General features: G+C 34.3%; 1 protein-coding gene and 1 pseudogene across 1 annotated transcript in view; both read right to left on the reverse strand.

The window, feature by feature from the left end:
* Positions 1–12,533, reverse strand: part of NSF (N-ethylmaleimide sensitive factor, vesicle fusing ATPase) — a 123,962-nt gene that overhangs the window by 105,199 nt on the left and 6,230 nt on the right. The gene's annotated exons all lie outside the window — the stretch shown is intronic.
* LOC120589301 (uncharacterized) lies at positions 3,385–3,503 on the reverse strand (annotated as a pseudogene).

Consider the following 12,533-nt stretch of genomic DNA (forward strand, 5'->3'; position numbering starts at 1 on the left):
CTAGACTCTTTACCCTCCCCACAAAGCTGATAAACTTCAAATGTAAGCACCTGACTGTGTTTTTATTGTCTGTTCACATGTTTGCACTGCATAAAAGACAATAAACTTCTCAAAGACTAAGACTACATCTTGCTCCAGTTTTTGGTTCCTGGGGCTAATATGGGGCTTGGCACTCATTGCTTATCCAACATTTGATGAATAAATGAACTATGGATCAATACAAATCTACCTCAATCAAAGAATGAACAATTCAAATAATATGTATACAAAGGACATATCAAGCTTATTTAGGAAGTGATATAATTAAAATTATCTAATAGATCAAAATTACACAGAACTGATATAGACAAAGTAATAAAAAATTTACAAAATGCTGTTAACCTTTTTCATTTATGAACTTGTCTACTTGTCAAAGAGCTAGTGTCCTTCCAAAACGAGTGAAAAAAGTCTTTAGAAGTCAGCTTTCTTGCCCACTAAAACAGATGCTGTGAGCAAAAGGCCTCCCTACTGGAATCTAGAAGCATCTGTGTTTTTATGGTTAGCCAAGCAGGGTATCTCATTTTCTCATGAAACTATAAGTCCCTATAAATAGTAGCTGTTTACTTACCACAGTAATGCCAAGGGAAAATTCCACAATTTTTCTAACATTGACCTTACCTCTAAGAAACATAATAAAAGCCCAGGCACTACAGTCATGAAGCTATTAAGAAGTGAAAACACAAAATTGATGGGCAATTTTATATAAGTTTAGTAATCTGAGTGACCAGAACATTCAGCTGTCTGAAGACTGCAAAATGTTTTCATTAACAACTTGAAATGTAAAAAAATTAATAATTCATTGCTGCTCAAAAGAATGAAAATCTCAGCAAATCTCTAATGGAAACTTTAGTGGAAGTAATTATGCCATTGCTTACTTGAGAGCCTCTAAAGTACAAAAAAAGAATCTGCTTCTTTTCATCAAAAAATTGGGACTCCTCTAGGCAACATTATATGGATTTTAAATTTAAACAACATACTTTCATCCAAAGTTTCACTTTAAAAATTGAGTTAAGTATATGCTTTATTGTTTACCAAAGAATTTGTAGGGGGAAAAGAAACAGAAAAAAACAAAGAGCATAGTACCTGACAAAAAGAGCTCATTACCAAATAACATGCCCCAACCCTAACTTCAACACTCATGCATCCACTGGTTCTTCCTCTGCGGTGCTTCAGGCCTTGGTTACGTGTCTCTAGAGACACACAGATTCCCCCACAGGAAAGGGAAGAAGGACAGAAAACATGAGCTTGCCCCAGAGCCAGCTCAGCTGACAAGTCCCACTCAATTATTTTTTGTCAGACCATCTTTCCTGAAAAATAACATTTTAGAACTATACTGTTCAATCGAGTAACCAATAGACACATCTGGCTATTAAAATTAAATTAATTAAAATTAAAAACTCAGTTCTTCAGCTGCACTAGCCACACTTCAAGCACCACATGTGGCTAGTAGCTGTCACTGAAGAGCATTTCATTGGATAGTGCTGGTCTAGAACAATGTGAAAGCCCATCAGTTAACGCCTGTCTTCAGGCCTAAGGAATCATTCTGTGCTATAAACTCCTGTAATGATCATTTCTGTCAAAATTTTGAAGTCATGTGGGATTAGATATGATGGGACAGAAATAATTTAAACTTTTATGTCCTATGGGATACTCTTCACATTATTTATTTCAGACCATTATTCATCTAGTCACATAGATAAATCTCCTGACATCCATTAGGGCTTTAAAAGTTTGGTGAAAAGAAAAAGGCAAGTTCCCATTTGGGAAAACAAGAAAAACAAAGAAAAATATAAAAGGCTGACAACATTAAATATTGGCAAAGATGTGATGCAGTTTCTTATAAAGTTAACGTGACCCAGCAAGTCCACAACTAGTTTTTTAGTCAAGAGAAACGCGAGCATGTAGCCATACTTATACACAAATGTTCACAACAGCTTTATTTATAATAGCCCCAAACTGGAAATGACACCCAAATCTACCAAAGGTGAATGGATAAACAAACTGTGGTATAGTCCCAACAATGGAAAACTATCCAACAATGAAAAAGAAACTAACTGCTGATGTATACAACAACATGGGTAAACCTCAAAAATGTAACACTAAATTTAAAAAGCCAGATGCAAAATCCTATATCCAGTGGTCCCCAACCTTGCTGTCACCAGGGACCGGCTGCAAATACAGATGAAGCTTCGCTTGCTCACCTGCCGCTCTCCTTCTGCTGTGTGGCCCGGTTCCTAACAGGCCACGGACCCAACCGGTCCATGGCCCAGGGGTTGGGGACCCCTGCTCTACAGCATTATTTTAATAGTGATGAATTAGAAGCAACCTAAAAGTCCCATTTTCAAGTAATGGTTATGTAAACTATAACACATCCACTTAGTTAAATATCATATTGCCATCAAAGTCCTCATAACATATTAGAGATTCATATCACAGGAATATGAAATACGTTTATATTTATTTTTTACTTTACTTGATTTTACTTTAGCTTGATGTTTTTAAAGTATAGTAAACCAGCTAAATGGAAATGTACCAAAATGTAAAAAAACAACTGTGATTGGACAATAGGACTATGGGTGATTTAATTTCTTTCATCTTTTATGCATTTTCTAATTTAAAAAATATAGATAGGTGTTACTTTACTAACCTAATTAAAATGTTTGTATTAAAGTTAATTGACAATATATTTCATTTCAGGCCTCTGTTTGCTTCTGTATGTATAGACAATGGCGACTGTGCACATTAGAAAAATAACTCAAAGTACACTGTCATTGTTCATGAAACACAAGACATAGTCGCATCATTTGTGTGCTTTTATTTCATAGTTAAATCATGTTGGCTAAATCTAATTTTCTTTGATAACAATGTGCCAAGGATTTTTGTAAATAAATTAAGAAAAAGCATTTTTAGTAAACTCAGTAAGAAAATATAATATATGGTCTGAAGCACAGAGCCATTTGATAAGTATACGAAGAGCTAAAGATTTATTTATATTGGGCAAGTTAATTATTGACAGCATCATAATGAATACTAATTGATAAGCCAGCTAACTAAGTCCTTAGCGCTGTGAATAAGTAATTTTCTTCCAATACTGCATTAATTTGAGAAAGTTCATCAATGCCTTAAAATTACTTTAAAATTTGGAGAAGTACCTGGACAATATCTAGGCACATAATAGGCATTTAATAAATATTTGTTGAATTTTTTGAAGTTTTAAAGAAATACATCTAGAAAATTGAAGAAAATGAATGCCTATCTTAGCAGATAAATACATAAAATCAAAAACTTTTCTATAAATAGGAAATAGACAACAGATTCCAAGAGAAAAAAAATATATATTTTTTACACCTATAGCACCTGGTATTCCTAGGTGCTCTCCCATCCAAGTACTAACCAGGCCCGACTCTGCTTAGCTTCCGAGATCAGACGAAATTGGGCACATTCAGGGTGGCATGGCCGTAGACGAGAAACAAAAAAATTTAAAGCACTAAAAAAAAGTGGCAAAAATGTATAAGACCCATATGAAGAAAACCAATGAAAGTACATAAAAGAATATCCAAAATAAATGTAGAGATAGACATATGATGTCATTGCATGCAATGACTCAATATTATAAAGTATCAAGAACTGTAAATTAACCTACAAATTTAATGTAATTATAGGCAAAATCCCAATGAGTCTTATGTAAAGTCAATCTAAATTGCAATTTGCAAAGCAAATGTAGCAGGGGAAGTAGGAGGGAAACTTTTTTTTTTTTAGTTTTTGGAAGTTGTCGAGTAAAATTTCAGGAAGGATGAGGGGGACTGGCCCTAACATCGAAACATGCCATATACAGTAATTAAACAAGGTGGTGCCAGTACAGAAACAGACACGTAGTTCAGTGGAATAGAACAAACAACTCAGAAATAGAACCAGATACACATGAGAACTTAATACAGTATATGAGATTTAGCATCAGTGGGGGAAAGCTGAATAAATTCAATAACCGGCACTGAGAAACTGACTATCCACTTGGTGATTGGGAGTGGCGGGTGGAGGGGAATGTTAATAATAGCTAAAAGCTAATTACTCATAATAGCTAATATGTTTTGAGAGCTTATTATGTGTCAGGCACTGTTTTAAGAGCTTTAGACCTGCAGGCATCCCACCCCACAACTCTCTTTCCTACTACCAAAATCTAAATAACAAGTTGCCTCACTCAAGCTGAATTTTTGTTTCTTGTAACACATAAAAAAATTCTTCTCTCTGAATGATTTTCTAAACATGACTCACTGTGAATACTGTATACTTAGGAGAGAAAAATATTCTAATTTGAAAGTGAATAAACTGAGGATTTCATGTTTTCATCCTATAGCTACCTCCAATTGATTGAAGCATGTAATGTAGCGTCATTTTGTCCATTCACGGATCACATTCTATTCTTAACCTTACAGAAGCATCTTAAGGCACATATCTCAAATGTATAGGAGGCGGAATCCTTCACCTGTAGGTTTGATCCCAACCCATCTATCCAGCCTTTGCTCTTGCACATCTTGAGTGACTGCCAGTTAGCCTCTCTCTTCCCAGAGGTATGTCCATGCCTCTCACAGTGGCTTAAAAAGCAAAAACCCCTTAACTCTACTGTTACCTCAAATTATCAACCTTTTTTCTCTTCACTTCACAACTGAACTTCTCAAGTCTCCCTTTCTTGCCTCCCATTTTCTCATCCTATGGCAATCTCCCCCAACCGTCCTTTGAAATTCTCTCCAGCAACTTTACTGCAATTGCCCTGTCTTCCAAGTGACCAATGACTTTCTAATTGCCAAATTCAGTGATGTCTCCCTCTCCATGGTATTCACTCTTTTGTTTCTCTTGCTGCCCTCCTCGTCTTGGTTAATACCATCACTATCATTTCAAGTCACTTGGATTCACAATTTCAGGGTCATCCTTTCCTTAACCACCCAACCGCCCCCCTGCACACACACAATTGGGGGCCAAGACCTATTAATTCTACCTCTACACTGTTACTTGCATTTGATTCTTCCCTTCCATCCTTGTAACTGCTAACCCGTATCACCTCTCTTCTTTAAAAAAACAAACAAACCTGCAATAACCTAATTGATTTCCCTGATTCTATTTTCTCTTCTCCAACTCAGTCTTCCCTCTGCCATCAGATATGACCTAAAATCAAAATTGATTTCTAAATAATAAAACCCAAACTCCTTATCATGATACTTATAACCACTTATGCAGAATCTATCCTTGTTTTTCTACATCATCTACCTCAGTGATCACCCTGACCCCAGATACTTTATATTCCAAACTCCATGCCTTTGTTCACACTATTCCTTTTGTCTGAATTCTCTATTCCAAACCCCTTCCACCTATGGAAATCTTACCCATCTTGCAAAATTAAATTTATGAAATTCCCTGGTTCCTAGTAAGATTGACTATCCCCTTTATGTGTGCTTCTTCAACAGTCTTATCACTACTATTTATAATAAGCTGTCTTTACATTATTTAGTTGAGAACCATGATTCTGAGCTCTGGCACACCTGTGCCACCTAGTGAATGTGCAATGTATTAACTGAACGCTATTAGCATTTTTTGAGATATACTTCTGCTATGGTCTGAATATAGTTTGTGTCTCCCCCAAATTCATATGTTGAAAACCTAATGCCCAGGGTGATGGTATTTGGAGGTGGGAGTCTTTGGGAGGTGATTAGGTCATGAGGACAGAGCCCTCATGAATAGGATTAGTGAGAGCTAGCTCACCCCTTCCATGATGTAAGGACACAGTGAGAAGCCTGTGATCCAAAAGAGGGCCCCCTACTCAACCAAGCTGGCTCTCTGATCTTGGACTTCCAGCCTCCAGAACTGTGAGAAATAAACTTCTATTGTTTATAAGTGACCCAGACTCAGCTATTTTGTTACAGCAGCCCTAATAGACTGAGACAACTTCATACAATATAAAATTCATCATTTTCAAGTGAACACTCCAGTGGTTTTTAGTATATTCACCATGTAGTGCAATCATTACCACTAATTCCAGAACATTTCCAGCACTCTGAAAAGAAACTCTGTATCTATTAGCAGTTAGTCTCAATTCTTCCTCCTTTCAATCTCTAGCAATCACTAATCTACTTTCTATCTGTATTTGCCTATTTTGGGCATTTTGTATAAATAGAATCACAATCTTTTATCTTTGTGACTGTTTTCTTTCATTTAGCATAATGTTTGCAAGACCATCTATATTGTAGCATATGACAGTACTTCATTCCTTTTTATGGCTGGATCATATTCCATTTGTTTATCCACAGACACTGGTTTATTCCCATTCTTTGGCTATTATGATTAATGATGCTATGAACATCATTACATCCATGTACAAGCTTACGTATGAACATATATTTTCAACTCACTTGGTTATCTCCCAAGGAGTGGAATTGTTGGGTCATTCTGTTTAACTTTTTGAAGAACTGCCAAACTGTTTTTACACAATAGCTAAACCATTTTACATTCCCACCAGCGGTGTATGACAGTCCAATTTCTCTACATTATCACTGATTTTTTTCAACTACAGCATCCTAGTGGGTGTCAAGTTGTATCTCGTGGTTTTGATTTGCATTTCCCTAATGACTATGATATTAAGCAACTTTTCATGTGTTTATTGGTCATTTATACATCTTTTTTTGAGAAATGTCTATTCAAATCCTTTGCCCATTTTAAAATTAGGTTGTCTTTTTATTGCTGTGTTGTAAGGATTCTTTATATAGTCTGGATACTACCCCCTTACCAGACATATGATTTGCTAATATTTTCTTTCACTTTGTGGGTTGTCTTTTTACTTCTTGATAGTGTCCTTCAATACATCAAAGTTTAAATCTTGATGAAGTCCAATTTATCTTGTTCTTTGATTGCTTGTGCTTGTGTCATATCTAAAAAAGTCAGTTTAATCCAAGGTTATGAAGATTTTCACCTATGTTTCCTTCTAAGAATTTTATAGATTTAGATCTCTGATCTATTCTAAGTTAAATTTTCTATATGTGTGAGGTAGTCGTCCAAATTTATTCTCTTGCATATAGATACTCAGTTGTCCTGGCATCATTTGTTAAGAATGCTATTCTTTCTCAAAAGAATGGTCTTGGCACCCTTGTTGAAAATCAATTCTATTCCACTGGTTTATGTGATTACCCTTATACTACTGTCACATCATCTTAATTACTCCAGCTTTGTGGTAAGTTTTGTAATTAGGAAGTGTGTCCTTCAATTTTGTTCTTTTTCAAAATTGTTGTGGCTAAAATGGCTTTGCAACTCTATCTAAATTTTAGAACTGGCTTGTCCATTTCTAGAAAAAGGCAGCTGGAATTTTGATAGGGATTTTATTGAATTTATAAATCAAGTTGGGGAGTATTGCTATATTAATAATATTATATCTTCCAATCCATGAACATAAGATGTCTTTCCATGTTTTTAGATTTCTTTCAGCATATTTTGTAGTTTTCAGTGTATAAATCTTGCACTTCTTTGGTTAAATTTATCCATAAGTATTTTATTCTTTTGATGCTATTGTAAATAAAACTGTTTCCTTAATTTAATTTTCAGATGTTCAATGCTAGTGTATAGAAATGCAACTGATTTTTGTATATTGATCTTATATCCCGTAACTTTGCTGGATTTATTTAATTAGCTCAAATAGTTTTTCTTGGTAAATTCTTTAGGATTTTCTATATAGAAGATCATGTAATCCGTAAATAGAGATCATTTTATTTATTTCCAATCTGAATGCCTTCTTTTCTTTTTCTGGCTTAACTGTCCTACTTAGAATCTCCAATACAGTGTTGCACTGAAGTGATAAGAGCAGACATCTTTATCTTCTTGATCTTAAAGAGGAAAGCTTTCCGTGTTCACTAGTATGATGTTAGCTGTAGGTTTTGTTAGCTGAATTTTGTTTGTTGAATTAAATTTTCAGTGTCAACTCATAAGGTTGCTCTGAGAATCTAACAAGAAAAGATCTGTGAAGGTGTTTTCAAAACTGTAAAATACCAATTTAAAACGTTCTTTTTTAAAGAGTAACTTAGCACTCTTACTCCAAACATTAAATCAAAACAATGTTTGTAAAGCTTTTTTTAAAAAAAAATTCCCAACATCCTGATGAAAGGTTGGCACCTATGTTCTTTTGAAGGGTGAAGAGGAAAAGAAGAATCTTTGGAAAGAGTCAAAACAAAGATCCACGGTCTAGAGCCTCTCCCCAGTCCCAACCCCTAAGTCTTATGCCTGTAGACTCCTCCCTTAGCACCAGGCACATGGGAAAGCAGAAAGTAGAGACACAAGACAGGCAAGAAGCAAGGGGCAGCACGGTGTAGAGGAAAGAACACAAGATGTAATAGAAGAAGTTAGTTGTGACTGCAGTTCAGAAGCAAATGAAAAAAAAAGACACCTGAAAATATTAGGTGTAAAAAACTTCACATCTTCAAAGTTATGAAATCTATTGACTTACGTCCATAAGTCTGTACTATACTTATCTAAATTGCTGATGTTCATGTGAATCATTATAATTAAACATAACATGCTAATAATTCATGATGTAAATGCTTATAATATTGGTTTCTCATTTAATAATTCAGCTTGATAATAAAAGTACAGTAAAATGGTATTATTACTATTTTTTATTTAGAAATAATCGTTTGACAATAATTCAGTCAAAAACTGGCTGTTGGAAGGCAAAAAATTACTAGCTAACTCTGTTCAATGGAATGAGCATTTAACATACATGTATCTATAATGCTCCAGGCACTGTGCATATGCTCAGTTAACAATGAAGCAGTAACTACTTTTTATATTTCTTGACACTGAATAAGAATATTTATAAAATATATGTAAGATATAAAACACCATGAAACAAATACCACGTATCTACCACCCAGTTTAAGAAAAAGAACATAACCATTTCCTTAAATCAACTTTTTATTGAATAAAAACATACATACAGAAAAGTACATACATTGTGGTTAGCTCAGTGAATTCCTACCAAGTGAACACAGCCAAGGTAACCAAGACAAGCTCCAGAAAGAGAACGTTACTAGCCTTCTACACTGCATGCCCACTCCACCCCCAGGTCACTAGCCCTTCAGCCCCAAACACAGATAATCACTATCTTGTTTCTATCACCAGAGACAGAAAACGTAGATTAGTTTTGCTAAGAATCACACAGCATGTATTATTTTGTGTCTGACTTCTCCCCTCAATACTATGATTGTGAGACTTATCCATGTTGTTACATGTAGCAATAGATCATTTGTTTTCTTATAGTATATAATTATATAAATATGTCCCATTATTTATTTATTGAAATTGTTTCTAGTTTTTAATTATGAATACTGTTGCTGTTAACATGTTTGGACATGTCTTTTGAATAATATATGGATTTCTATAGGATATATTCTTACCCCATCCCATCCAGACTCCGGTAAAATTGCTGGATCATAGGCATACGTGGCACATGTTCAGCTTTAGGGAATTTTGCCTAAGGTGTACAGTGTAGCATTTTAATATAAGTATACTTGTGTAATGATTACCACAATCAAGATAATTAACATAACCATCGCCTCACATAGTTCCCATTTTTTGTGTGTGGGAGAACACTTAAGATCTACTCTCTTAGCAAATTTCAAGTATACAATTTATTAGTAGTAACTATAGTTACCATGCCATCTAGTATTTTCAATTGTTTCTATGAGAAGGTCAATTAAGGTACCAAATCTACTATACTGCAGGAAATAATTATGCTTTCTTAAATGTCTGAAAATTAGATATAGGTGAAGGTATTAAAGGGAAAAAAAGACAATAACCCTAAAATCTAGAAATAACAAGATAGAGTATACATTTAGAAAGAAATCTGGAAAAAATATCTTCAACAATTTATAAAGAACTAAATGGGAGAGCTCAAAATACTTTGTCAGTGGTTCTCAACTTTAGCATACATCAGAATCACCCAGAGCAGCAGTTCCCAACCTTTTTGACACAGGGGGCCGGTGCTCCTATGAGAATCTAATGCCTGATGATCTGAGGTGGAGCTGAGGCGGTGATGCTAGGAGCAGCTGCAAATACAGGTAAAGCTTCACTAGCTGGCCTGCGGCTCACCTCTTACTGTGCAGCCCGGCTCCTAACAGGGCACAGAACGGTACCAGTTCACCACCTCGGGTTAGGGACCCCAGACCTAGAGAACTCCAGAGTTTCTAATTTAATCAGTCTGAGGGTGGGGACTGAGAATTTGCATTTTGAACAAGTTTTCAGGTAACACTAATTAGCTGGTCCGCTTTCTCCACTTTGAGAATCACTGTACTGTCTACGGCCATACCACCCTGAATGCGCCCAATCTCATCTGATCTCAGAAGCTAAGCCGGGTCAGGCCTGGTTAGAACTTGGATGGGAGAATCATTGTACTAAATAAAGAGAAATAAACTTCATAAAAACAGAAATACTGACAGATTCATTTCCTTCTACAACAGAAGAGAAAAAAAATCTCTTATTTTTTGGAAAAGAGGCTTCAGTAATGCTCTTGGTCCATTTCATCATTTAACGTGGTAAGTATAATTAAGTTTATTTTGATGCTTGATAAGTAGTAAATTAATTGGAAGGCTATATATACAAAAAAGTTATCAAATTCAATATCAGCAGGTGAAGAAAAAGGACTGTATTGGAGTCCGGCAGCTGTTTAAAGTTATATCTATGTTATTTTATTAATGATTTAGATAACAGAACAACAGTAGAGTATTCAATAACTTGGCAGAGAATATAAAATTAAAATTCAAACAGATATTGTCCAAAATGATTATTTATTAAGGTATTCAGAAGTAAATATTCATTCATTAATTGAAAAATCATGAATACTTCCATGCCAAACTCCGTTCTAAACAGTGGGAACTAAATCTGTTATCATCTCACAAAATCTCATTGTTATTATTCTCTAGGAGAAATTAACTAGGATAACTAAACTTTTAAAATTCCCCAACACAGGTGTTCTTTGGAAGACCAAGAATTAGTGATAATACTATTTTCATGGCTTGTCAAATCAAGTAAGAAAATGTTTGTTCATATGCACATAACACTAAAAACACTTTACAATTTTAAAAAATCCACCAGTGAAATCCTAAAATACTCTGTATTATTTAGTGATTTTAAAAATAAGTGAATGATGAAGTACAAAAATGTCAAGTTATTTCTTATCTCAAATTAATAATTCCTCCATTTTGTCACCAAAGATCTTATTTAAAAAGATCTATGCGGTTACTGCAAAATACATCAGAATTTTAGCACTTCATTCTGAATTTAGCAAAGGACCAAAATATCCTACATTACTCATAAACAGCTGATGCGAATTTATTTGGTTTCAAATCTATAGAGCACAAAGTTGTGATAAATTATTAGCACTTTCTGGCTTAATGTCAAAAAAAGGAAAAGAAAAGCAGCTTTCTAGAGTAATTCAACTGAATTTCATTGAAAAAATTGTAGGTAAAAATCGATAGCAATAGATAAAGATAAATTTAAAGATAAAGATAATTTGTTTAGAGGAAGGATTAAGTTGCTCCTAAAATTCATACAGAAAAGGGCTAAGAAATGCCAAATAAAGAAAAACAAGGAGAGGGTTCGCCCTACCATATGGCAAGAATAATTTTAAAGCTAAGGTAATTAAAACAGTGGCATTGGTACACATATAGACAAATAATGAAAGAGACTAGAGTCCAGACGGATTGGATATAAAACAGAGATAGCATACAAATAAGTGGGGAAAAGGATGGACTCAATAAGTGATATTGGGAGAACTGGTTATACATATGGAAAAGATAAAATTAGCTTCCTAATTCACACCAAACACAAAAATAAACTCTAGGTGAATTAAACACCAACACGTGAAAAGCAAAAATTTAAACCTTTTAGAAGAAAACCTTTCTGACTTCAAGGTGGGGAAAAATTTTCTTAAAAACACACAAACACTAATCATAAAGGGGAAAAAAGGTAATTACAACTATAATAAAATTTAAATCTAAAACTGTATAAACATGAAATAATCACCAATGTCTGGGAAAAGCTATTTGTAACTAACAAAGGATGAGAATCCAAAGTATATCCCCTCCAAAAAAAGAGAAAATTCTACAAATCCATTTTTTAAAAAACACTAACAGCCCCACAGAAAAAAACGGGCAAAGGATACACAAAGGTAATTTACAAAAGAGGAAATGAAAAAAGCTCAATCTCACTAGTAACCAGGAAAGAAATGCAAATTTAAACAAAAAGATTTTTTTTCACCTATCATATTGTATAAATTAAAATGTCTATAATATTAAGTGTTGGATGGGACAGTAACAGGCACTCTTATACTGGTGGTATGAGTGCATACTGATATAACTAAGTAGATAAAAGTAACTCATTACCCAGCAATTTATGTAGCAATTGTACATAAGGGACATATATATATATATATATATATATATATATATATATATATATATATA

The sequence above is a fragment of the Pteropus medius genome, unplaced genomic scaffold, assembly GCF_902729225.1.
Source record: "Pteropus medius unplaced genomic scaffold, Ma_sr-lr_union100, whole genome shotgun sequence".
Taxonomy (NCBI): domain Eukaryota; kingdom Metazoa; phylum Chordata; class Mammalia; order Chiroptera; family Pteropodidae; genus Pteropus; species Pteropus medius.